At 42.4% G+C, this 26,485-nt stretch overlaps 1 protein-coding gene and 1 long non-coding RNA gene across 6 annotated transcripts in view; one reads left to right on the top strand and one right to left on the bottom strand.

Moving 5' to 3' along the window:
• Nucleotides 1–9,325, bottom strand: part of ZFAND6 (zinc finger AN1-type containing 6) — a 40,873-nt gene extending 31,548 nt beyond the window's left edge. The window contains exons 1-3 of one of the 5 annotated variants that reach the window (XM_064517256.1): nucleotides 9,113–9,221; nucleotides 7,686–7,724; nucleotides 6,526–6,618 (exon numbers count right to left, since the gene is read on the bottom strand). The gene's annotated coding sequence lies outside the window, so the exon portion shown is untranslated. Of the gene's footprint in view, nucleotides 1–2,312; nucleotides 2,416–6,525; nucleotides 6,619–7,685; nucleotides 7,725–9,112 lie in introns of those variants that run through there. The other 4 variants (XM_064517257.1, XM_064517255.1, XM_064517258.1 and 1 more) reach the window with 4 other exon arrangements.
• A 244-nt stretch (nucleotides 9,326–9,569) lies between these two features.
• LOC112995977 (uncharacterized) lies at nucleotides 9,570–20,769 on the top strand. The gene is made up of 3 exons (XR_003262310.2): nucleotides 9,570–9,976; nucleotides 10,293–10,418; nucleotides 10,923–20,769. It is a non-coding gene; the product is annotated as an uncharacterized LOC112995977 (long non-coding RNA).
• The last annotated feature ends 5,716 nt before the right edge of the window (nucleotides 20,770–26,485 follow it).

Genomic DNA, 26,485 nt, shown 5'->3' with positions numbered 1-26,485 from the left:
ACAGCACACAACACATTCACAATGTTTAAGATTTGCAGATGGAACATGTGCAAGAGAAGGTTTTATGAACTAGAAGCGCTGGAACAACCAATCGGCATGTGGGGACAACACAGGTCCTGCCAGCGACAGCTCTGAATGCAGGCAAGAAACACTGGCTGTATCCCGAATACAGAAGTTGTACAGCTGTGCCAGCAAAGTGGTATGTTTATCCTTTAGGGCAGATTTGCTTTCTACAAACAGCCTGCATTAGAACTGTATACATGTGGTGAGAGCTGAGCAGTTCACTTCTATGTTGAATAAATTGGGAAAACTGGCCCCAGATGATGCATATTCCCTAAGTTTGGGGGAGGAGTTGTAGAAGAAAGGCTACTGAGATCATCAAGTAATCTGAATCAAGTTGCCTGATGTATTCAGTTTTTCCCATTCTAAGCAAAAGCAGCTTTTGGCTAGGCATAGTATTTAATATCACACAACCGCTTAAGTTCATTTAAGTTTGCTTGAGTGAGTTTAATACACATACTCATAATATATGTTATATTTACAGAAGTGAAAGCATAAACTATCATCATCATCTCGCTATTACCTGAGACACGAGATCTAGCCTCTCGGTCTAGGCCTAGCACCAGTCATCAGTTAAGAAATGAAACAAAAACTGGTATTTTAACACTAACGTATCCCTTTCTTAAGCGTCTCTCCTTATGCAGGGGATCTGGCCCACCTCTTGGATAAAAGATCTTGTATACTTACTGCTCATTTTTAAGCAGTATTTCCAGGGTTAAAATAGAATATACAACATTAAGAAATGCTGTAAATAGATGAAAATGCACAGAAGTGAATTTATACCGACCTGTAAACCACTGGAGCACAGCAAGGTACCAGTGTGTCAAGATGCTTTGACATACATAAAAGTAATTCAAACCCAATTATTTTGGAAACAAACACAATGGTTCAGTGTAGACCTGAAAGTACGAGGTATACTTTAATAACCATATTTTTGCTTACATTCAGCACAGGTTTAAGCAAATGCTTTCCACTGTCGCTTGCAAGATTCTTGTTCAATTTCCAAATCCATTCTTCTATCACCTTGACTAATCACACAAATCCCATCAAACTCATTACCTAGATTCAACAAGTATTAGGGCCATGAGTGTTTCTTCCCAATTCCCAGGAGCAGGTGTGTATAAGCACCGGTGTTTTTATAAAAACAGAAAACATTCGGGGAAGCAAGAAAATACATTCACTATTCTGAAAGCATTGTTCTGTGCGTGGCCTCATTTAACATCCCTGTCAGAGATACAGAACAGATGACAGTTAAAAAGTCTTCATTCTCACTACAAACCCCCAGCTTCCTGACTCTACTTCCTGCTCTCCTCCCTCTCATCCCCCTCCCACACCACCCACGGTAAACTATGCGTTTCCTATTTCTGAAGACCTTTAAGATGAGGAAAAAAAAGTATCTCTAAAAATAGTGCTGTGAAGGCCACAAAGGATAAATCTGGTACAGAAACTGAAAATAACCCTCACTCAAAGATGACACTTACTATCATCAGGCAATATAGGATTCAAGAGAGATTATGACCAATTCCAAAGGAAATCTCCCCTCCTCCCTTTTGGCTGGAAGGGTAGTAGCTGCAACACAGGGCAATAACACTTAATTTTCCTGTATGTGTCTGTAATAAACTCTGACAGTCCCAGATATTCTGGAAAACCAGATTAAAGAGGAAGAGAAAAATTGCAATGCCTTAGTTTTTAAATATATCTTCGTTCTAAATGCTAAAGATCTAGATGAGACATCTCCTCGAGAACAAATATACAGAAAACATCAGAGCAGTCTTCAGTGATAAAGCAACAGACAATTGAAGACAAATGACTTGGAGCAAATGCTATCACTGAATAATCCAATAGCAGCTGTCATAATTAGTTAGCTCAAATCTCATCAGAATCAGAGAAGTTAGAGTTAAAATCAAGCTCTCTTCCTGTAAGCACTGTGCAACTCTAAAACAGCAGCATTATCTTCCTTATTTTAGAATTAACATTTCTACCTAAGGTAAGGCGGTACAACTTGACCTTTCCCCATTAAAAAAATCGGTGCAAGCTAGCAAATGACAAAAGAAACTCAGTCAAGTTTGAATCTCTCAACACCTTATTTCCTGTCTAAAGAGCCCTTTTGTTCTGCTTCCCTGCATAAATGTTAATATTCTGCCATCATTAGAAAACAAAACAACGCAGAAAAAGCCACACACGCGTGAACTTAAGTGCCTCAGAGGGCAAAATAAAGAAACACGACAAGATTAGAACCGGAAAATTCCTACCAACAAAATCTGCACAATTTTCTGTTTGCTTCACCCCAGATTAACTTCACTTGAAGCTGTACTTCGGAGCAACCTAGCCTGAACGCCGAACCCCGCCTTCCCCGCTGCCATTGGCCGAGGCGGGCAAGCTCCGCCCCCCGAGCCAGGCTCGGCTCTCCGATTGGCAGCGCCCCGTATCCATTATTTAAAGAACTTTTCCTTGCTAGCAGGTTAGGCTGGGCCGGTTCGAACACCCGGGGAGAGCTGGTTTCTTAAAGGGGCAGGACGCGGCCGGCAGCGGTGACAAGCGCCGCGCGGGCGGGGGGGGGGGTCGGGCGGCCCCGGGCCCCACGCGCGCAGCCCCACGCGGGGCGCGGGCGGCGACGCGGCCGCGGCGCAGCGCGCCCGCAGCGGGCGCCGGCCGGGGGGCAGCCGCCCGCCCACGCCGCGCCGCTCCCGCAGCGCTATTTTAAAGCCCCATCGGCTCGTGATGGTGCAAATTACAGCGCGCCGGGATCAAAGCGCGCTGCGAGGGCTCCTGCCACATGGCCTTACATAACCGCCGGCTCCGGCGGCGGGATAAAATTAGATGCGGGTTTTGAGCCCAATCTAGTATTTACGAGTGCTTTAAGTTACCCTGGGAAGCTGGACACACTATGCAAATTAGTAACCCAGAATAAAAATACGTGCAGTTGCCAGTTTCCAACTCTTCTGCTAATTTAAAGGATGAGTCAGCAGAAAAGTGAGCGAGGCAGGAAGCGGCCGTCTTCACCCGACAAGGCGCCGGGTCTGCGCTAGGGCTGCTCCTGCTTCTTCGGGCTTCATCCGACCAAGAAAGACTGCCAGATGTTACTGAAAGTTCTCAATCAACAGCATTTCACATGGCAAAACTTTCCCCTCACACCATACAAAAACCTGTCATTTATATTAAAAGCCTTTGTGGGTTTTTTTTTAATGTAAACACTAAAGCAGTTTCCTACCCATCGATCAAATGAAAGCCTGGAACGTACAAGAAGAGTAAAAACAAAACAGGCAGTAATAAATACGTCACAAGTGCAGGTATGACAACCCATTTGCAAAAAGCCTTGCCCCATTCCAAATATGAAACGCTACAAAGACCTAGAATGCAGCAAGGCTGTTCTGCCTCGCACCCAGAGGGGCAAAATCGTTACACAAGACTTACCCGATCAACAGAGCTATCTTATACAAAAGATTTTCATGTATATAGTTTAAAATAACTGCAAATACTAAGCATAACTGGTTTTGTTTTTAAGCTATGCAAGGGGACAGGAGAGGAAAAGCTACTCCTTGTTCTAGGTCTTAGCACTTCTCCTCCAGGCAGCGTTAGAGCAGCCTGTCTTCTACTACTTTTACACTGCAAAATGGACCTTTAACTTTACTATTGCAGCTTAATCAAGTCCAAGACAGTTTAGCTTACTGTTTTACTGCAAATACCACCCAATATCAAGAGTGTATTTATAGCTAGGTACTTCTTTGAGCTGTGATACACACACATCAAAAAGAACATAAAACCACCCTTCGGAAAGTGTAACCTTTAATTCCTCTTTCTAAAACAGTCACATAACACATTTTGTGCTACCTTCTATTTTAGAGCAATCTATCACACTATAAATCCAAACAGAACTGAAAAGCCGCAACTGGTACAGTCGTGAGTTAATAAGCATGGAGCACTACAAGAATGGAGTTAACAGGGTTTACATAACTTTCCCCACTGGCCCTAAAATATGAGCTGAAAGATTCAGATGTGAACCCTTGCTCCTGAATTCAGTGCCTAGCAAGAGTCGGTACTTCAAAAGTACTACAAGGAGTTAATCAGGTGCCCTGAGGACAACTGCGAAGCCACACTTGCATGACACTTTCTGACCAAATGCTATCTAAGTAATCAAAACAAAGAACACAGTTCAAGCAAATAAAACACACCAGCAAAGCATCCTCTAAGTATCCCAGTGACCAATCTGGAAAGCTTCAATTTAGAACACATTAACTTTAGGCCCATAAAAACAACAGCAGAGGTCACAAGTCTTATCAGTTGGACTGCCCAGTGTTAGAAGAGGCATGACAACCCTCAAGTCAGTTTTGTTGTCTGGGTATGTACAAAAGGAAAAAACACTACCCTAAAACTCTCCAGCTCTATATGCTGCCACAGAAGCCAGGCCACATGTCAACTGCAACAGCAATGAGAGAAAATTTTATCAAAGAACATCCCACACTTAACTTAGGCTGCTTTTCCACAGGCGACTCACAGCCCCTTATCAGTACAAGGGAGAAGCTTCATTCCTCTGTCTCCCCATCTTTCCCCTCCCAGTCGTACAGCTGGGCCCACTCCCTTGCCCCAGCTCTGGTGCTCATCAGACCCTTCCATGTGCCTCTGACTCACTGATCTGGCAGAAGTTTGGCCAGCTTCTGATAAGCAGCAAAATGGCTTACCCACAGCATGAAGGGAACGGCAAAGCAGATCCTCCCAGTTCCAGCAGTGTGACCACCTAGATTTGCTCACTTAATCTCATTAAAAAAAAAAAAAAAAAGGCTATCTTACTAAAAATGTCCCAGAATTAATTTGCTGTCCTCACAGAGGTACATAGATCCCCAAAATCTGTGAAGCAGGGATCAAAACTAGATTCACAGTTGTCCCTACCTCACTGGACCAAAAATCATGGTTGAACACACCTGTATTTAGATGTTAAAAATCCAGATAAATGAACTGGTTACTCAAATCACTATCCTATGCTGAAGGGGACCTAGTGAAACTAAGCATTAAGACCCCTGATTTATAAGCTCAGTTTCCATACCCAGGTCACATTTTTCCTGAAAGCACACACATTTTCTAGAAAAGAGAGTCAACATTTTAAGGTCCAGGCTCAAGTTATGCCTTCGCTACTCTTACAATACCCACAGTAATGCAGGAAAAACTAAAATAGCAGTTTACAGCTGTGAGAACATTAAAAAGGGAAGCTCTGACAGCAATGTTAAAAAGATTCAGTTTGCTGCCACTGAACTTTGCACTGAGGACAATAACAACAGGAGAAATCACCTGACTCTCATTTGACTATTGTAATCATAGAACAGCTAAAAGCCCATTTGTCCTGTAATCTTATGTACACAGAGGACAGTAAGTTTGGAGGACTTGACAGCTCAAGAGATCAAGAACAGAGCCTTTCATCTTTAAGTCACCAGTACAGAGACCAGAATAGTAGCAATCAAAAGCTACTTGTGTTGGTTGTTCAGGGATTAGATGAAGAGATGGTTACTCACTGTCCAATTCCCAACAGATCAGTGTGAATCACAGAAGCTTTCTTCACAATTTGCACCTGTTTTTCAGTCTTAAATACATTACATCTTCGAGGTTTTATACAGGTTACTAAGTGGCAAAGCAAGAGAACTGCTGCTTACACATGCTGAACTTGTAGAGAAAGGACTTCACCCTCTGTTTGCCAATTATGTCAGCACCTACAGCATGTGCTGAATTTGTTTATCTTTAAACAAGTGCAGTTTTAGCTTGTTTTTTTATTATTAGAGACAGCTTTAAAATCAATATTTAGCTTCTCATTCCTTTCATGCCCTCAGATGTTGAAATATCTGTTTGTAAGAACAATTGTTCTTACAAATTTGGTGTTTAAGAGTGATATTTGTGTGTGTGTGTATATATCTACACACACATTTTAAAAGTACATTAAAGTAGAAATTTCAGAAATTTGTCATTTGAGAAACAATTTTGAGAAGTCAGTAGCCATTTTCAATCAAACCTAGACAACATGAATCTTCATGAGGACCATGTCTACACAAGGACAGGGGAAAGTCTCAGTGTGAAGAAACATTTATTTTCATATTCTTATACGGTCTCCAACACACCAATGTGTAGTCACTACAAAGTCAGTTACCAACTGCCCCTTTCCAACCTGATTTTATTTACAGAACTCTGCAGGCAGCATAAGCCAGACGAAAAGAAGGTCAGAGTGTATGTTGACTGAAGATTCTTGAGTGCGAGTTCATTGCCCTGACAGAAACACCACTACCAAGAACTGTCTCCTAGACAACCCCTGTAATATATAGTTCCATAGTTCTTGGTAGCATACTACTTCCCAGGAATGAAGTTGCTGATAGCAAGCCAAGGTCCTAGGAACTTCAGTATCCTTAACTAAGGAGGCCCTTGCATACAAAGAACAAGACTTTGGCCTCAGCTTGCTATTCCAGACATCTAGAGAGAGCAACATACCAGACTGACGAGATTTCAGTAATCCTGAAGAACTTTGAGAATTCTCTTGATGCTTTCAATCCAAGATGTATTACTGCACCGCAATAATCGAATCTGGAAATAACAAAAAGGTGCATGTGACAAATATCAGGTCTTCAGAGAGGACGGTTTAGTTTCCTGGACAGCAGCACAGATGCACCAGGCACAGAAGCACACTCCCCCAAGAAGTTCAAGTAGCTATCTCAAACCACCCAAAAGTTAGCTACCATGACAACTAATTAAACTTCATCCACGTGTCAAATTTCAACGGCTTCCTTCTACCTAGAGAATAAACTATTAAGAAAATAGCTCCAATTTTTCTTTGTTCCACAGTATCTCCTGGCTTATAAAGCTGCACATCCATAACAGGTCTCAATCACTCACAGCAGTTGCCATGTTGGTATTTTTTCAGACCAAGACAGGGAATTGAATCTTATACAGCACAGCTACACAGCTGAGGACTCTGATGATAGATGTCACACATCACCCTCTTTGGTCAGAGTCCTTGAGAAAGGATCCAGACATTTCAAAAGATTTTCCCTTGACATCAAATATCTCTTGTACAAAAAACCTGTATGCTACAATTTCCACTGAATTCAGCATGCTCCAGGTACTTATATATATATATCTATATTATCCTTTGTAGCTTAAATCAAGTATTTTGAACACGAGTCAAAGTACATTCAGTACTTAACTCAAAAGATATTCAAATATAGGCACATAACTATTAGCTGCCAAGAAAACAGAGCCAGCAGTTTGTATGCTTACAATTCTCTCAGAAATCAGACCAATTAATACATTTGTTACCAAAGGACACACTTTCACAGAAACAGGGATTACCTTTATCTGTACCCATGGCAACTTTTCAGTAGTTTGTGTTAATGTTACTCCTTCTGATAACTTGCCACTATCTCTTTCAAGCTCTTTGTATAGAGTTTTGTACGTGCCATCTGAGACCCCACAGTAACAAGAAGTTGAAATGTAAACTTACATTCTTAGACAACGCTTTCAAAAATTTAATTAACACAAAGTTTTTCACCTTTGCCAGCAACTCACGATCAGTAGAAGGGAAAATTATTTTAGTCTGACTTGCAGTCTTGTAAAACAAAAGTTATTTTAAGAGGTAACTAAGAAATACTTACAGGATATATAGGAGAGGAAATCCTCCACTGCTAAAGGAACTATTTGGACAGTAATAAAATCAAGGAGTTACGCCACTGGTATGTCATCAGCTTTGATATGCAGTAGTACAAGGAACAAAAACCCCCCAAACCACAGTTTTTTTGGCCTAAGCAAATATTTTACAGATCAGACAACAGCCAGTCCCATCATCCCAGGTCACACGATGTATTTTCTATAAAAAACAGGCCGAGGCAGCTCAACGTTAGATAAACAGAGGAGACAGAACTCAAACAGGAAAACTACAAACGTTAAAGGAGGTACAGCAGGAGGAAAGCACAGGCCTATTTGCTTCCTCAAATGTTGAGTTACTATCATCCACCAATTCAGATAAGCATTAGCACTCTGTGAAAGGAATTATTTAAGATGATATCAGACAAATAAAGTTATTTGCTTTGAAATAGGAGGGGGAAGAGAGCAGTTTCTTTTTTTTCCCCCCAGTGAAGTCCGTAGGTCAGCTTGCAAAGCTGCACCCTCCTCTCAGCACACACAGGCGGCTTGGCACAGCCAGGGCAGGCGCACAGATCCCCAGAAGAATGAAAGAAACTCGGCACGCTCCCTGCTCCCCGTAACTCTTATGCAATGACATCCATTGCAGGACAAGTCTGAACAAACATCCAGGGAATGGGCTTCAAAACACAACAGTGCACTTAAGTCAGCCCACGGAGGAGAAGAAGTAGCTACTACCGTTTCTGCTGAATGGTTACGCACTGCAGCAGCAGATTTGATGGGAACTTCTATGTTTGGTTGTTAATAGTGGTGAAATAATTAGTGCTTTTTTTTTTTTAAGACCATCCGCCAGGGCCTAACATCCTGTGGAAACCAGAGCGGCTGTTCACACCCCTCACCTACCCCAGCAGCCTTTTCGGGGGTTATAGGAAGAGCTAAGTCCGGTTAAGTTTAGCAGAGCGTCTCGGGGAACGTGACAACAAAAGCAACTTTTTCCGCAGTAAAACGCGACGGGATGACGGACCGGCCGGCGCGGGGGGAAGGGGGCCGCAGCAAAACCGGGTTTTACTGCCTGAAGAGCCTCTCGCCCCCGGGCGAGGCGAAGCGCCGCGCGGAGCCCACCCGAGGCGCGCACGGGGCGCCCCAAGGACACGAGTACGAACACCTCTGCCCCGGGACGGCTCCTGCGCACGCGGCGCGGCGCTGCCCCCGGCGGGCGGGGGGAGGAACAGCCAAAAAAGGCAGAAAACAGTCCCCGGCCCCGCCGGCCGCCGCCGCCCCCTCAGCGCCGCGGCCCCCGGCCCGCGCGGGCAGCGCCCCCGCCGCGGCGCCCCCCGGGGTCGGGCAGCGGCCGCCGCCCCGCCCGGCTCCGCGGCGACAGGGGCAGCGCTGCCGCCCCCCTCGCCCCAGCCCCGGCCCGGCGCGGCCGCTCGCTCCTCACCTGCCTCAGGGCCCGCCGCGTCCCGCCGCCTCCCTCCCGCCCGGCCGCGCCTGGCCCCGCTCGCTCGCTCCTCACCAAACTTTTTTTTTTCCCCCTTTCTCCGTGTTTCGTTGCCCTCAGAGTGACGCGGGCGGGCGCTGATTGGCGGAGCCGGGGAAGGGCGGCCGGGAGGAGGGAGAGGTGGCGCCGGATCCCACGACTAATTATCACAAGGAGACGGCGGCGACGTGAACCACAGAATCTCATTTAAAGGGACAGCGGCCCGGCGCGCCTGCCCCTCTCCCCATGACCCTCTCCAGACGCAGGGCGGGTGGAGGTCAGGGTCATTACAACGCGCGCGACCGGGGCAGAGCCTTATCCGCGGGGCCGCTCCCTCCCCGCGGGCGGGGCCCGGCGGCGGGCGCGGGGCAAGCGCGCCCTGAGGCGGGGCCAGGGGCTGCCCCCCCCCCCCGCAGCGGCCGTTGGGGCAGCCGCCCGGGAGCCGGCGCCGCTCTCGCTCCCCCCGCCCCCGGGGTGTGTTTATCCTGCGCAGCTGCCGGCCGGGGAGGCGGCTGAGGCGCGGCGGCCCCGCGGCAGCGGCAGCGGCGGGCGGGACGGCGGGCTGCTCGTCCAGCGCGCCCGGGTCGCTGGGCTGCCGTTCGCCTCGCTACTTTATTTCCTCTATAAAAAGTCAGCTGCGGATGTCGAATCTCCTGTCGTTACCTACAGCAGGTCCCATGATTTGAGTTTTTTTTATGAGGAAGCGCTGAGACAATACACCGCAGCCCGCTTTTATACGGCACGTTTTTATATTGCACCTGCAATACGCGGGCTCACATAATTTCACAGAGAGCTGTAAACTATACCGTAAAGGAAGGTTTTAAGGTGAGATTTAAGGACGGCAGCGGCTTGAAGCAGATAGGGAGGGAGGGTAGGATTCTGGAGAGAAGAAACGACCCCACTAAAAAGGGATTTTGTCTGTGGGTAGCGGAGGGGAGCAGGCCGAGCCGGGAGGAGCTGCCAGGAGAGGAGCTGGGCGCAGGGTCAGGGCAGCCGGGTGGGCTGAGTTCGTACAGCATTTCAGGGGGGAAAAGAGCACCAGTTGTGAAGGCTCAGAGGCTCAAGGGAAGCTGGAGAAGTTAAGGATGGGTAAAACATTGAGGGATATTTAACAGTATCTTAGCATTTATGCTTTTTGTAGAGCGGAGGATTACCCCGAGGAAGTCATTGCAAGAGGACACACACAAGGGTTTCAGCAGAGATAATGTCCAACCAGAGATGTTCCGCTGGCAAGAGCATGCTATGCCAAACATTGTGGCCCGCATGGGTAGGTCTATAACCCTGGCAAAAACACTTAATGGGTGGAAGGCCCCTAATTGTTTTAAGTATTTGAGCCTGGATCAACACCAGAAAATGCTGGTGCAACCAGCATGGAAGTGCTAACATAGTTTTACAGCTATTTTGGTAGAGATTATTCACACTTGGCTATCTGCGGATGCAGTAAGTCTTCCAAATGCCAGGTTGCACGAACAGAAGATGACCTGCATTGCATGTGGGTATCACAGCATTCCCACAACATTATTTGGAGCGCTTTCATGGTCTTGGCAGTAATCGTAAGGAGCTGTGGGGAGTGACGATCACATTCCTCCAAGCCTCCCCACGATCATCTTTTTTTATACGTTTTTTTTAAAACACCAAGTTCCATTTGGTTCATCTCAGACTACTTTCTTTGTGCCAGGTTTCCTCTCTTCATTAGAAATAAAAATGCAGAATAGGAGGGTGGAACATTCACAGTGTCTCTTTAGAAAACGGGCAATTGTTTCTTTTGCAGTTGTGAGCAACCAGCACAACAGCCGGCAGTACAGCAGCGAGAATGGAAAGGGAAGGGCAGACAGAGAACAAGATGGACATCTCCTGCCAGGAGTTAGTGACCAGCAACACATGGTGGAACAAATGTTAAGTTAGTGGATTGAATGTCAAGGAGGAGGGACAGCAGAACATTCAGATGTAGTGTTCCTGGAGTTGTGTAGAAGTCCATCAGCTTGCTAGTGTGCCATAATGAGAAAACTAACCTGTGGTAATGCTGGAGTAATTGGACTTCTTGAAGTATAGAATCAGTATGTTGGGTACAGTCAGAAGCTGCCATAACTCAAAAAGGCAAACAAATAGGAAGTAGAGGGCACAAACTTGTATGTCATCCGGAGAAAAAGAGCCTATAGTCAGACTGTCTCTGAGAGAGAAAATCCATAAAAAGAGGTCCAGGCTTATTCTTAAAGTAGAATAAAGAGTGCAGCTAAGAAATAACTGTAAATCTTGATCCACTGTGAATGGAAGATACAATATTAAAGAAATAGCATTCAATTTTCTCTTTTGAAAATCAAAAATGACAGGCTAAAAAACCCTGCTGAACTCAAGTAGGATAAGGAGAGAGGGATGTGTATGATCAGAGAAATGACTAAGCTGTTAACCAACCAGAAAAGGACATCCTTGACTCTGAGAAAGCAACAGAAATCAGTTAAAGATGGGAAAAGTCAAGTGACCCTGAGCCAGCAAATGAAAACAGAAGACCGTCTTCTGTAGAACACTGCAGAGAAGGAGTAAGAGACTATTCATATAAGTTAATATTAGTTTTGATTTTTAAGAGTACACAAATGTTCAGCAGGACATAGGCCCTCCAAAAGCATGTGGAACTTGATATGCAATGGGATGTTCATCTTCGTGAAACAACTATTCCACCAGGCATAATTTTGTTTCAACAGAGCAGTAATCAAAACCAGCTCCAGACTATTAAGCAGGAGATCGTGGTACAAGGTGAAACACCAAGAGAGAGGTGAAAGGTTTTACAGATATGCTGGTGATCTGATGATCCATGGTAAAATGGAACAACTGGTGAACATTACTCCCCTATTAATAATGTCACAATTGAAACAAAATTTAATCTCCTTAGCCTGAATTATTTAGATCTGTTTATCATGTTTTAAGGCTCCAGTCACCTTGATATCTCAGCACAACTTATTCGCTTATTCTTAAGGGCCATATGCTCATATATCTCTTTAGAAAGCATTGGCACAAATTTTCTGAAATAAGTTTATTCTGTTTTTTATCCCCTTTTCCCAAATCCACTTAATGTATCTGCTAACACAGAGGACCTTTTGTGTTTGCTTCTGCTGTAGTAGATTGTTATTTCTTCCTATTTTGCTAAAGGTTTAGAAATCACTTGAGAAATCTAGGTAATGTATTTATTTTGAGGTAGATTTATCATCAGAGCAGGTAATGGAAGGTCTCCACTTCAGTGGGCTTTGGATCAGGTGTTTAGTGATAACACCATTTCAGTTCTTCTAATCTAGTTGTTTGGGATCCAGCATGCAGCCCCTGAAACTGCAGAGAGTTTCACCATAGGCTTTAATGAGAGCAGAAAAAGCCCCTACTTATCAAGAGAGGCTATTTCAATCCAGAAGAAGTAAGCACAAGACTTCCTTGAACAACTGAGTTTAAATTTGTTTTAATTCTGAATCTCACTGGATTTTTTTCCATGGTCACTTTGACCTCTGTTCTGTACCTCGTACTAACAGGATGAGTTGGAGTTTTAGTTACCCAGGCCTACTGGAAATTTGGCCCAGCAGTCATTTGGCAGTGGCCTTTCATGAGCAGCATTGCCAGCTTTCTATTTCAATGCTCATATTCAGAGATTTGAAGAACTAGAGTCCAAATTCTGCTTTCATTTGCAAGCCTAGAATGCTGCTGACTTCAAGGGGGTTGTAGAATTTTAGCCAAGAGTAGAAATTGGCCCAGAATCTTTTCAGATTCCCTCATGCTTGTTTTTATGTGATGTTGTCATCAAGAATTAACAGCATGCTTCATGCTACATTTTACTTTTAAATTACATAAAGGATATTTACTGTGCCGATGTCACATAGTTTGTGAGAAAGATGCACATATGGTAATGAAAGGACACTAATTACCATTAGGATCTCCAGCTTTCAGCATTTATTTTCCAAAACAACTCAGGGAATATTTTCTCTATAAAAAAATAGAAATGAAAATCCAGTTTCTTGGCATTTATGCATGGTGTTCTAGAGTCTTACTCATCAAGCGTGTTATGAAAATGGTCAGAATAAAAAGGTCTAGTAGCATACAGAAAGTCCAGTAGTCTGCTTTGAGTTTCTGTACTTACTGTTCTTTCCATCAGAGAGAGACATGAGTCCATCCCTATAATAACTTAATGTTTTTCTGCCTCTCAAGAGGTGGGAAAAAAGGAGGATATCTGGGGAAAGCTGAGTGATCACAATGGACAACAGGTAAAAACAAAGGTAGAATGTGAGAATCAAGGGATTAAAACTGTTGCAACAGGATGCCAGGCAGAGCATCTCTCACTGCCCACTACTACTTGAAGGCATCCAAGCAGCCGATAGAGCCAGGCCAGTAGTGCCCTGCCTAGAGTCATGGTACCAGGTACGGACCCAGTACCAAACTGATTTCTTTAAAGCTGTGAAGGGGCCCTTGGAGCAAACTAGCTGCTCAGTATCTTTCTTGAGCAGGACACACTGTAGGACAGGGGTCCTCGGCAGAGCAGAGCTCCAGTCTGTTCTGGTCAGAGCTGCTGGGAAGCTCAGCCTTTTTGAAAGTGAGACAAATTGTTTTGCCACACAGTTACAAATCTGGGAGCCTCAGTTCTAGATAGCCTTGTGTAGAAATCTGGGCTGTGACCTTTTAAAGCCTTAACAACTCCCTACTTAGGCTTTTAATATGCATGTTAAATAGTTCATTGAGTATGGCCTGGTATTTAGAACAGTATGCCATTCTTGGCTGATGAGTAACTTCAGGCAAAGAAATTATTTTGTACCTCTGTGCTTTTTCTTCTTCTGCATTTGCTTTGTCTTCCTAGATAGTAAAGTCTTTCAGGGAGGGAGTGGCTAATGCTATGCATGTCTAGTGATTAACACAGCCAACTCCAGCCACACTGAGAGCCTCCCTGCTCCCAAATGCTACCCTTAACAGTAATCCTACACATGTGGGCCCGTGTGTATGCCTGACTTTCACCCTACTGTTGAAACATGGTTTTATTATTGGTTAGTAGATAAAACTAAAATCTAGATTCCTATATTATAATGTTAGATTTAGTTTGCAACGTTAGCAATTTTGTGTTGCTTCCTGCATGGAGCGGAGCTCTTAGCTAGGATTCTGTCAATGGAAATGTGGTTTCAGAGACAATGAAATGGCCGGCCTGTTCTATGTAAATAATTTTGGTGCCACAATAGCAAACAATATACTTGAAATGCTTCTCAAGGATCTAACTACAAATATAAGAGTACAGAGAGGTGTATGCACCATCCTGAGGGCTTGCTTATATGTTGTGCAATGAGTTTAAAAATAGGGATGTCAAATTCTGGAGAAATGAGTAGAAATTATTTAGCATGTAATACAATGTAGTCATATTGCTGGTTTCACGTGATATTGCCAGGCAGACCCTAGTATTTGTCTTGCAGTTTTTCTAAGAGCTATCAGCCACTGCTCATGAGATACAGAATAAGCTGTTCTGAGACACACTGGCATGGCAACACCGTGAAACCAGCAGTGTTGCCATTCAGTGCTTGAATAGAAGAATTTGAGCTCAAAAGTTGCCAGTGAACAATGTTTTAGGAATGCTACTTCTAAATGAAAGACCACTGGAAAGAAAGTGCCATTGAGAATAGCATATCCCATTCATAATACATGAAAATTGCTGGCAAAAATGAGTTACAATTTTGGCTGAATCTTTCCCCACTCTAGGTTATTAAAACTGAAAAAAGCTCATGTAATAGATGAAATGGATTTTTTCATAAGTTGACTCATGAAAATCTTTCGTATTTTGTTATTCCAACCGTGCCAAAAATGAACAAGTTGATCTGAAATCCAGCAGTGACATTTCTGAGGCAAGAGGACATATGTCCTGCAGTGGCAAGTGATAGGAAAGGAGATGTTCTTTTTATATATTCCTCCAGGCTAATGGAAATAATTAAGAATACTTCCACTGGCTTTGATTTAAACAAATGCATTGTATTTCCTAGAGGGAACAGATGACTAAAAACAATATGAATTCTTGTCCTTTTAAGAGACTAATTCAAGTATATTGTAGTTGGCAACAGTTGCCTTTTTCAGACTCTTTATTGGCACAAAGTGGGATGATGCTCAGGTCTCTGATGCATAAGAATACTACCGATAACAGCAGAACCAGCATTGCTGATGGTAGTGAAAAAGACACTTGAACATAGATCAGAACATGAAAGACTATTTCCTCCATCTGAAATAAGGCATGAACTGCCTGTCTTCCTAGATCATGCTGAGCGCTCTGCCAAATCCAAGGGGTTAGGAACAGAAGAAGCTATCATGCATTGGAGCTGCCATTGGGGTACAGGATCTTCTCATGGCTTTGGCATCCTATGGCTGTAGAGGTACCTGCCAGGATCTTTTCTAGGTCTACAAAAGAAACCTTATCCTCTGAGGACCCACATTTGCTAAGTTTGCCTCTCATGAACACGTTCTGTGACTTTCAGCACAGGATGGCACAAAGTGGGTCAGGGATTCCCAGGCTACAACAAGAATATGGGCTTCCCATTCAGGGTGTGATCCAACTCTTAGCACTGCCGAAGGAAAGGCTCTGACTGATGTTGGTGGAGTTGGTTTGGCCAGGCAGACTGTATTTTATTAGGGCTTTCAAGGAGCAAAATGTCATAATTTTTGCTCCTGGGAATTCCTAGTCTCAGGAACTGTCAGACTGATGACTGTCACAAATACCAGATCCTCTTGAAACTTGTAAGGAAAAGGTTCTGTATCAGCAGTTGAATTGTCTGCTCATCTGTCTACCTACTTTTTTAGGAATGCCAAGAGCACTGGACTACTAAGGGTTTGACACTCTTGCTTGTTCTGTTACTTTCCCTCTAACCTTGCTATTTCAGATAGGCTATTTGTCAACGCCAGAGAAATCTGCTGCAGCAACAGAAGGAATATCTGGTGTCAGTATCTCCAGCTTCTTGACTGAACTACCTCATTAGAGAAACTAAAATGTCCCTTTGATTGCTTAGAAGTAAATCATTTGTTTTGCAAAAATCTCCAAGCAGTTATTCACTTCTTGTAAAATTATAATGCCTGAAGTCTTCCTCTAATGCAGCCCTGAATAGCTAGAATGACTTGAAATTTGCAACCAATAAAAAGTTTTACAGCAAAGCAGATCTGATCAGTGTTTCCCTAAGTGAGACAATTAATTTTCACTGTCAAAATGTAGGCAGATTTTGTTTGGTTTAAAAACAATAAAATGTTTTACTGGAGAAAATAATAAAACAGGGCATTTCTGTAGCTTCACAGATATGTATAATGTGTTTGAGATTTTGAATGTTATCATTAGGAAATTTGGAGTTGACACTTTTAAGATACCTAGAACACATACTTTGTCTCATAATAGCCAAGTATTTTGTCACGATCAGCTTGAAGTTTTCTCATAAAGGTTGGCAGTGCATATCAAGCTGAAATGGGATAACTGCTGTCCCAGTAGTCTGCAGTGGGAAAGAAACCTAGGGACTTTGAAAACTGATAGCTACTTCTGCTTTTGGGTAGTACCTTTCATTGGAGAATCTTAAAGTAATCACAGAAATCCCTAAGTCTTGCCAGCCAGAAAGATGACACATTTTCTCAAGCATAGTTTTCTGTTTGTTGTACAGCATCAGAAGGGACAGAGTCTGTCCATCTCTGACCTCCACGCTGGCAGTTTCCCAAGGAATTGCTAGTGAACATAGCTTACAGACCACACTCCCTGTAATCTCTACATATGGTAGAAGGAAAGGATAGAGATAAAGAGAAGTGCTGAAAGCCTATCCTGTTCCAGTTTTTTAACAGAGGGAAATCCTCTGGGGACCATCACACACAAGTAGCTCTCAGGCAGCTCTAACTTAATGTGAAGACCACAATGACAGAGAATTAGGGAACAGTAGAGGCCTATTCATCCCGTCCTTGCTACATTTTATAAAACTAGATGTGATCCAGCACACATAGTTTAATTTCATCTGAAGAAAGCCTGATTTCCCATACTATCTTTTAATATCTTGTACACTGTACAGTACATAAAAACAATACATACAGCAACTTACCAGTGACAGACATGGTAAATGCCCCGATGGTCTTCATGAGCAAAAGTACACGCAGAGAGAGGCTGAGGATTTGAGTCATTGAAAGATCTGTTGTTGAAGAGAGGTTTTGCCTTAACATCGCACTCACAGGAACATCTGCAATCCTCCAGTGAACAGCATAGCTAACGTTTCCTAATGTGTATCAGTCAAATCAGACCCTCAGACTTCTACGGTTCCTCCTTTCTTCCTCATGATCCTTTCCCCTCTTCATCTTTCTCCCTCTCTGCTCTTCACATTTCTCTCTTCTCTTCTGCTGCCTTATGAAGTACTTATCATTGAATAGAGGGATTATGACACAATTGATAAGTGGGAAGATTATGACATCAGAGGGATAAATCATGCCTCCCCCCCAGCTTTCTTCCCTCTACTTCTTTTCATCCATTTCTACTTCTCCTCTCTTAAAAGAGGAAAACTGTGATACTAGAAAGCAGCATTTTCTTCCAATCCCTCTTCTAGTATTAATTCTGCCTCATTTGCACTTTCACATGCATCCAGCAGACATGTCCGTTGAAAATACATTTCATAGAAACAGGCATATGCACATGGACAAAATGTGTCTGTGTATGAATTTTGGTGAGTGTGAACTGTGTACGCAGTTACTTGATTTGCTCACCCCACATCAGTTTTGAAAGCAGATATTTGTGTGATATAGTGCCTCTTGTACTAATCATTCATGTGGATAAGGGTGTTTTTTTCCTGTCCATTCATATGTATTTATTAAGTTTCTCTTAAAAAATGTGGACATGTGATTTGATTCTTTTGTTTAAATATGCTAGAATTTGAGATAATATATTTATGGCCCCTTCAATTAGTCCTTCAATCTTCAAAATTCTCTGTGGCCAAGTTAGGAGAGAGAATGGTGGTAACCTAGTTTATAATTCAGTTGGCCCAGTTCACAGTTTAAAATACTGATGGAGGTGTACTGGTGCTAAGATGCTAGACTATGAACTATTGTATAGACACACAACCTGTTGTGCTACCCTTGTGCTGGTGTCAATAATATCCAGCAGAAAATACCAGGAGAAGCTCTAATCTTAGCATTGAAGAAGTGATAACTACTTGCTAAATGTGCTGCAGATGATCTGTCAAGAGTCCTTTTTCTTGGAAACAGGAACTGGGAGAAATACAAAACATAAAACAGAAAGCTCTCTACTAACAAAATATCCTAGTGTAGTCCAAAATCAATATTAAGTCATGGTAGAACTGAGAAAATCATAAACATTGAAGAGCCATGTATTAGTCCATATCTATCAAAAAAGTTAACTCTTCTCCATATGCACACGCATTCATGTTCCCACAAGACACAAGAAGTATAAGCTTAATACAATTTGTATCAGACTGTTTCCATTGCAATAGAGCAAAGAACATCTTATACTTAACTGGAATCTAAACATTCTGGATATTTTTTTCCTCCAGTGCTGCAACAGATTTTCTGTGTGACCTTGGGCAAGACACATAATTTCTCTCTGCCGTAAAGTTAGATAATACTTCCATACCTTATAGCTTGTGCTGCAAGTTGCTGAGTTTCAAAGACAAGTCTGCTCGTTAAATAGGATTATGTCTAGTCCTGAAGTGGGGAGAAGGCCTGCAAAAGGCAGGTAGAAATGGGATGGCCTAAAGTGTCATTGAAGCCAGTGGGAGCTGAGGGCATAGTAGATACTCAGGAGTTCTCAGGAGCATTTACCTAATCAAGGTACTGGGAGGACGTTTAGTAGGCAGCTATAGGGGAGAGCATTTATACACTTCATATCAGTGGGCAAATAGCAAAGACTGTTAGATTTCTGATTGATACAACTTGCAGAAAACATTTCAATGGAGTCAGGACCAGTTCTACTCCTGAGGAACGAGTTCCTGCTGATGTCCGGGGAAGTGTTTGAAAAAAAATTCTACGGGGTCGTGTCCTGTGAATGACGGGGTCACAAAGAGCAGGACTTCACAGTCAAGCAGTTTTGCTTGTTTAGCAGAGCAGAGCAGTTATCGGATGTGTAGGTCCTGCAGCAGGATTGGGGTCCTTGGTGGAGAAGAGTACACAGTAACAAAGATGGAAGAAAACAGGGGTGAGCATTAGCAGATGGCTGGGCATAGGTTATCCCTTACACCACTGTGTGTATTAAATTGAATAAAGACCAGTGGGGGACATTGGTGAGTGCTAGCATTTGGGAAGACACCAGTAATTCAAATTCATTTGGTGGGTAAATTGACACCTTTTATAAATGGGTTTTATACCTTTTAAAATGGTTTCCACCAGCTGGCAGGGTAACAACTGTGGACAGATCAGAATAAACAGCGCCGACCATTTCTGTGTCTTCCACCTGCAGTTCTTGAGTTCCTTTTGTTGGCTGTTAGCTTCACTGCAAAAAAACATATGCAAGAGAATCAACACTTCAGCTTGACAGCACTTTTGTCATGTCCAGGTAATTAAAATAATGCCACTGCACCTGGTAGAACTATAAAAATGTCCTTATAAATGTCTCAGCAGCATTTAATATTTTATTCATTGCAATGTTGTTGTGTTTTGCCTGCAATAAAACAGCCTCATGTAAGTGAGACACTACAGTGTCACTGTAAACATTTCAAACATTTTCCCTTCAATACATTACTTTAGCTCAGTGAGTTTCATTTTTCCTTCTGGTTTTGAATCCTCGTCTTGTAATTTTTTTTCCTGCTTTCAAGACATTAAAAACAAAACAAACAACCCCAAAATCCCAACCCTTTCTTTTGTTAGAAGAAGGCAACTGGAACAGGCCGTGGTTAAGCTTTTACCCCCTTTCCACATGCAGAAAAGACTGTGTGTGAAAACTTTATTTCCCAGGGAAATATATTCCATTTTTTAATCTTGCTATGCCTGAATAATTGCCTTGCATATAACATTATCTCTCCAGTTAGTGACTCAGGAACTAGAAGGAAAAATAAAACAAAGTTTAATATATACAAAATAATGTTGATAGTTTTATTACAGAAGGAGTTGTAAGCCAAACTACACAAGCATAGACATAGCTATTAAAGGAAAAATTACAATGTTGCCAGCATGAACTGTTCAGAAATAAATAGTCAGGCCTTCCAAAGCCATGAGATCGGCTTACAGACTTCTGGTTTTCAAAATACAGGTTCAGTATGTTCTTATTTGTCTTCACTTTTTGATACGCTGAGGAATCACAGAAAACCAGCTTTACTTTACAAATATGGAGACTGGAAACTTTTTGTTTGTATAATTGAGATTCTTGAATAACTAATGTGACTCCAGAATCAAGAGATTTCAGAAAATCACCACATAGCCTGCAGTAAAATTGAGATTTGGCATCATTAGCCTCTTCCAGTCTAGCAAGCTATCAGATGTTACCATATATGTATTTTCTTGCAAGTATGCCATGCTTTTCCACCCAGTAACCTTGCCTAAACAGAAAAAAAAGGACTCTAAGATTTACAGACATTATGTAGCACAAAGGGAGGTAAGACCAGGTCAGGACATCAAGAAAATCTTGTTATGTTCTCTGTGTCTGCTCGAATCATCCATAAGTACATGTGCAGTAGGTCTGATTCATCCCCAAATCATGGATGTAACTATAAGAGCTCCAGTGGAGATTGTGCCAACAGTGCAATAAGCACCATGACTAACATCTATCATATGTAGGTTGTTTTCTCATGCTTTTTTCAGGGGAAGGACTGCCTGTCTTGGCAGGTACGATTAGTGCTCTCTTTATATCCAAGAACGCAAGCTCTAGGAATTGCATCTGGCACAGGAAGCAGAAGGTGGTCATGTTTGTGACGGCCCTGAGCCCTGGAGGGAGTTCATTACTTACTCTTGGACAGGGCCAGTCCTCCACCCAGACAAGCTGCATTGTCATTTTGCAGAATCCCATTTATCCAAGGGATGCAGCTGCCAGCTAGGTGTTTAGTCCGAAGGTCAGGGTGAGTGGGTAGGCTGAGTCCGGCCCTTTGAGCATCTCGCTACAAGGCTCAAAATTTATTTAGAGACTAGGAAAAGGCGAGAAGGCCTGGATGAAGAAAATTAAGAATGATATTCCATCCAACTGCACCAGGCTGTGTGAAGGTGAAGAGATGAAATGAATATGCCGAGCCCAAGCCAAATCAGTGTCAGTCAGCTATATGCTGAAAGTGCGGTCTTACAGGATAATCAGCCCTACTGTGAATTTCATCTAATGCCAACCATTGATACAATAAAAAAAAAAATCTCAGCAAAAGCAATCTATATTTCCTCGAGTAGTTTTGGATACTCAAACACTAAGTCATTGTGCTGATGTGAAAAGCAAAACTCATTTTAGATGGAAAAGGAAAAAAATCACTCATTTAGTTTCACTGACTGCATTCAGTGACAGCTGCAGTGTTGCCAGTTATGGCCATTTTATTGCAGGTCTTACAGTATTCACTGTTTTTCTGGAAACAAGAAGTTTTGTGCAACTCTTATAAAAAACGAATGTCCTGAGTTTCTAGTCTTCATGGTTACAAACTGCTTGAAGACCAGAAATGGGTGTGCCTCACATGTTCAGAAAACCCAAAGGCAAATAGAAAATATGCATTTTATTGTTTTTAATCATCCTTGTGATTTTAAGTCATGCATAATTTTCTTTTTTTTTGGCAGCCTGACTCAGTTTTTATATGTTCATACTGGGCTGCAGTAGCCCACAAAGAATGAAAAGCAACTGTAAGAGTCATAAGGTGCTGCTTACTCAGGTGAGAGGTTAGGGACAGCAACCAAGCAAGTATGAAACATTTTGTATTTGCCAGCAATTCCTGTTTCATATCCATGCTGGCCAGTTGGCAAACACCAAAAAAGGTATTTTACTGGAGCAGAGAAAGTTAATGAACAAGCAGGGAGACAGGAGGCAGCATTCCTATCTAACCCTGAAAAATAGGCTAGAGCTGATCCTGAGAAAAATATACTGGAATCTAACCACTATTGTTGTGTTAATGAAAGGTTGGGAAAGCAGAGAGGCAAGGCATGTGTTTATATCGCAGAGCTACTAATAAGAGATTCGTGTTGTTGTCTTGACTCTGCTACTGACTCATGGTGCAGGGTTAGGCCTACTTCATTTCTCACTTCAGAGTAGATGAGACTTCACTATAGACCCAGACTCTGTCACATTTACGCACGTTGAGTAACACTTTCTTCCCTGGTGATACTATTGTGGAGTAAGAAAAACCTATAGTTCACAGACAGTGAGCAACTCTCAGGACCACCTGTAGAAGCAAAAAGATAATATGAAGTACCTGCCGCACAGAGGTGCTCTAAGGCTTAGCTAATCAGGTCTGTGCCTCACGCATCAAGGCACTGATGAGAGCCTAATGTAGATCTCGGGCCTGGATCAACTGCTGCCTCTCTAGAGGTTTTCCTTTGGGAGCAAATAAGCAAGAACTGAGGAAAGTTTGGGAGTTCAGATTCCCTCAGTTTGCAAACCCACTGACTCACTGTCTGGAGAAGCTTGCAAAGTGTGAGGGACAACCATGTAGGTCCCTCTTCCATGCTTAACTCTGAAGCAGGAACAGAGAAGATGAAGAACCCACTCTTAATCGTGTCTTTCTGGAGATGCTTCCAAAAATGCTTCTTACACCAACCTATGACAATGCTTCACAACTGATGAGTTTAAAGCCCAGAGCAAAGCACATGCTTGTAAAAGCTGTAAAGGCCTTGAGCATACGCAGTGTACGAGCACCACAGCTTGCTAGCAAGTTCAGTAAACTCTTCTTAGGAGTTTTTTCACGTTTAACCAAATGCTTGTTTCAAAACACAACTTTAAAATTCAACCAGTTGCATGGATCATTGAACACCATTTGTTCAGGAAATTATTTTGTTAATACTAATGAGTATTAACAACATTATATATAATTTAGAGATAACTCATGTGATAGATATGCTTCTGTCAGCGACCACACTGCTCCATTTCCTCATCTATAAATTCCACCTTGGAGGTATCCTTTGTAGAGTACAGAGCTGTTAACAAGCACAAGATTTAGAAACTACATTTCATAGAAACTAGATTTATTATAATTGTATTATTGTGGCTATGTTCTTCAAATGTAAGTAGTGAACTTTTCTCTTGATTATCTCCTCATATTTCAAAGAAACTACATGTGGAATGAATTCAGGCCAATATCTCATTCGTGCTCTTAAGGAGGCCCTTATATTTTTACTTTTGATTGGAAACGTTTTGCATTGTTTTTATTTGCTTGGTGATCTCAAAGAAAACATTGTCTTGCTAGAATTCCTAAGTCCTAAATTATCTAGTTCACATTATTTTCATTATTCCAGTACACAAAAATCAGGCTGGGCAGTTAAAGATCATTCTGTATTAAATGCACATTTAAGACTTACAGCTGCAATAAAACCCTCACCTTTATACTTATTGGCTCAAGAACTGCATGGACCCCTTTTATTACATATCCATAACTTACAGCAACGTAAAAACACATCATTGTTTTTCTTGATAATTTTGCCATCCTGCTATTTTATGAGCCAATAATCCAACTCTCGGTTAGTCTGTGAGTACAAACACCAGGTATTGTATCTTGACAAAAGAATTGGATTATTGCCAAATAAAACAGTCAGACTATTATTATGGCTAATATGCTAGAAGTGTTTGCAATGGGTTTTTAAATAATCCTCTACATTTATATTGCACCATTCATCTTGAAGAGAACACCAAGGTGCTGTGGAGACTGATAATGGGTCTTTTTACTCTTTGCTAAAATGTAGCTGCTGCTAAACTGGAGAAATCGTGATGATCCTGCAAACAATGTTACATGAATATAGTGGGGGACAAAGCAAAGAATAATATTGCCATTTGAAATTGAAGGCTAATTACTTGAGCTAGGATTTGATGAGGACAGGAGAGCCGATATGCAGCTCCTTATGAAAATGTCCCAAAGTGTTTGTGGGTCAAATTTCATCATTTCTGAGTGATGCCACTTCCACCAGCATAAGATTCCCTGTCATTGCAGTTGGCACATTATTTCCAACTGAACTCAGAGATAAGATTGTAACTCGGACAGCAAAAAGCTTCATTTGTAGCAGCACGTTTTTCCCAAGAAAATTTGCTAAGCAGTCCAGTGACTTCTGGAGCCCAATTTTCTTTGGATTAGAACAACTTCGGCATAAATGTCTTCACCCATTACAGATCAAACACATAAGTGTGGGAAGGTGCATGACATGCAGCCTTCAGCCAGGGATGTGTAGGCACTTTGCTGATGTCTGAGTTGTAAACGCAAATACTGCACTATTTAATGCACAGCAAATCTTCCCTAAATGCATTAGAAGGATATAGAGCATTCTAGTGGACTCAGAGGTGCATCAGTAGTCCATTCCCACAGTGTGCTCTAATCCTGCTTTGGAGCTGGCTCTGCCACATATACTCAAAGGATGGGAAGATCAAAGTTGAATATGTGGAAGGTGAGAAATTCTTGTATTTTGTCATTTTCCCATTCACTCTGTGTTGTTACAGGTAGGTATGAAAGGATTTAGTTATTGCCTGAAACAGCAGATAGGTTATAAAGGCAGCATGATATGGATCATCTGTCAAAAACTATCATTACAGGAGTGTATCTGTACTGCAAGGAAAGATCACTGACCAACCATCCCTTAAAACGTTGCCCAAAGCAGGTAGGAAGTAGGGAAGCAGCATACACCAAAGCTGAAGTCTGAGTTGCAGAGAAGGCATGGGAAAATTTTACTGTTTAAAGAAAAAAAAGGAAAAAAGTGCTTTGTGTCCGAATTGGATCCAGCTCCAAATTCCTTGCAGATTCAAGAGTCCTAGACCCTACAGCTGGGTAGCACTTTTGAAGCCCAGCTCAGTTGAGAGGCCTGAGACTTTCCCTTGGTAAACAACACTGGACCCTAAAAAATAGTGTAAGAAAAGTGCTTGCCCAACAGCAGGGTAAAAGCAGAATTCATGGTACAGGCTTGGGATCCATTACAGCAAGACCTGATATCCTAGGAGTGCCAAGACACCTTTATACCTTTTATGACCTGTCTCCTTCCCCTGCCATACTGGAGACTGAGGCATTTCCATTGCCATGCTCTATTTTCTCTCTGGGTCCCATGCATGAGGCATGGTATGTCAAACGTGGACTCAGTTTCAGATGCTGCTTGCTTTTCTGAGCTTAACTGAAATCATTAGGCAAATTATTTAGCAGGGTACACTGGGATTTAGCAGTAGGGTTCCCATTAATATGGCCAGATATACATAGCTGAATCTCCGCACATTTGTTGCTGTAATAGCCATTTTTTAACCTCTCAGCAGTTTGGTTAGTCTTCACAGAGATGCTACAGCAAAACTGAAGGTAAAGCTTCCTAGAACTTATCACTTAAGAGACAATGATCCCCTTTCTTCAAACTGCTTCAAACTCCTTGAAGACAGAAAAACCGCTGATGTTGCTGACAAAAGGAGAAGGTGCCATATTAAGGGCACTGTAATAGCTGAAACTGGTTGCTCTTGGTTAAGTCCTTTGTAGGCTGATAACTTGGCTGTTTTCCTCAAGATAAATTTCTACAAATTCTTTAGGAGCCAACCCTGATGCAAGCATTCACCAATGATAACAAGAGATGGCCTATGCTGACTCAGCATTCTTCCTAATTCATACTTCAGAAGGTACCAAAACCCCAAATTATATTAAAGTGTTTTGTGTTTGTGTCTGGCTAAAGGGACCAATGCTAATATAAGCATGTTCAGAGATTACAGAACATTTTATCACTGTATCCTAACTCAAACAAGTACAGGGCCATTTAGGAACACGGCAGAAAGACAACACCATGAAGGTGTTTAGCTTTAACGAACTTCTCATCTGTCATGCTGTCTAACCACTGAACTTGGTGCTAAGCCTTCCTGGGCATCCGTGGTATGGAACAAACTTTCACTGAACATCAAAACAGGTGCATCATGGTGGAAAGATGGTTTATAACATTCTTGCCTTGAATCCCTTTGCATGCACCATTCAGGTAGCTCCAGAATCACACATGTGAATCAGCTATTGAACGCTTGGAGGGATGGTGGGATTAGTTTACAGCAAGACAGCTAGAAAGGTGCCTGCTACTAGCCCGTAGATCTGCCTCTGCCATAAGGATGGCTCACCTGTTGTCACAGCTACTGAACTGCTTCAAACTGAGACACAGCATATTAAGAATAATTGAAACCAGTGTTTTTTCACCTTGATCTGTTGGGATCCAGGCTGCAGCAGTTCAGATTCTGCTTCAGTTGAGCTGTCTTTGAAGTAGGGACAGGAG

This window comes from Dromaius novaehollandiae, chromosome 10 (assembly GCF_036370855.1).
Source record: "Dromaius novaehollandiae isolate bDroNov1 chromosome 10, bDroNov1.hap1, whole genome shotgun sequence".
In the NCBI taxonomy this organism is placed as follows: domain Eukaryota; kingdom Metazoa; phylum Chordata; class Aves; order Casuariiformes; family Dromaiidae; genus Dromaius; species Dromaius novaehollandiae.
The sequence above is the reverse complement of the archived record's forward strand: the minus strand, read 5'-3'. Positions and strand labels throughout refer to the sequence as shown.